The sequence below is a fragment of the Ciona intestinalis genome, unplaced genomic scaffold (assembly GCF_000224145.3).
Source record: "Ciona intestinalis unplaced genomic scaffold, KH HT000633.1, whole genome shotgun sequence".
In the NCBI taxonomy this organism is placed as follows: domain Eukaryota; kingdom Metazoa; phylum Chordata; class Ascidiacea; order Phlebobranchia; family Cionidae; genus Ciona; species Ciona intestinalis.
In genome coordinates, this window is record NW_004190954.1 from 4,883 (window position 1) to 5,921 (window position 1,039).

Sequence of the window (1,039 nt, forward strand, 5' to 3'; positions counted from 1 at the left end):
TACATCATTTATTGATTTTATCATAATATTTCACGTTTATCTTCGATTTAATTCGCCCATACTAAGTCATTTACATCATTGAGTTTTTATTGTTCTATAAGTTTTAAATAATTAATTAAACGTTATTTGTTTTATTACTTTAATATTAATCGCAATCCATTAAAAATTAATCAATACTTTAAGGATCGACGAGATATAATCGTTAAACGACCGGGCAGTTATTAATATTATATTAACCAAGCAAGTTCTAATCAAATAGCGACCTTTAGTTATATTCAAGAATTAATATTATGAAACTACCTGTTCTTTCTAAATATGAAACTACCTGTTCTTTCTAATGCAGTATATATATTGTTCAGTATAGTAGGTTGGGGGAAGATGGGACAACTTAAGCACTTAACATCCAAATATCTTGATCGTGTTTTAAACAATTAACAACGGCCTATAGGAGTCGTGAGGACACGGTTTTATAATTCTTTGAATGTTCTTTGTTTACTACCAAATGGGACGAGAAAATAGAATGAAAAGGTGTCTCCACATCTTCCCCCACCCTACTATATATACATTTATTTAACGCAGCAATTCTAACCGAAACTTAAAACACGATAATTATATTGGGATAATGAGATAACATAGACGTTCATCTCAGCTCCCGTGGCTTCTCATATAAAAACTCTTAATAGTGGTTTTTAGATATATATTGTTCAATTCCTACCATTACCTTTTAATTATGATGATACCTTAAGCCGATTATTTCGCGAATATGCCAACCTAAGATTAAGCCGCTAACCACATGACGTTGGTTTGTTGTAGAAAATTCGTGCAGCAAATCTTTCATACTAATGATTTTGGGTCAATTAATCAAGTGTCCCAACTTACCCCACGATTGTCCCAACACCGACGTCACTTCCTGCCCCGATACCAGCTATTGAAGTGAACAACTCTGGCGCTGATGAACCAGCCGCCATGAAAGTGGCGCCGGCTACGTCATCGCTAAGGTTTAGTTTCTCGGATATTGCCTCCAAGGACGGAACGAAGA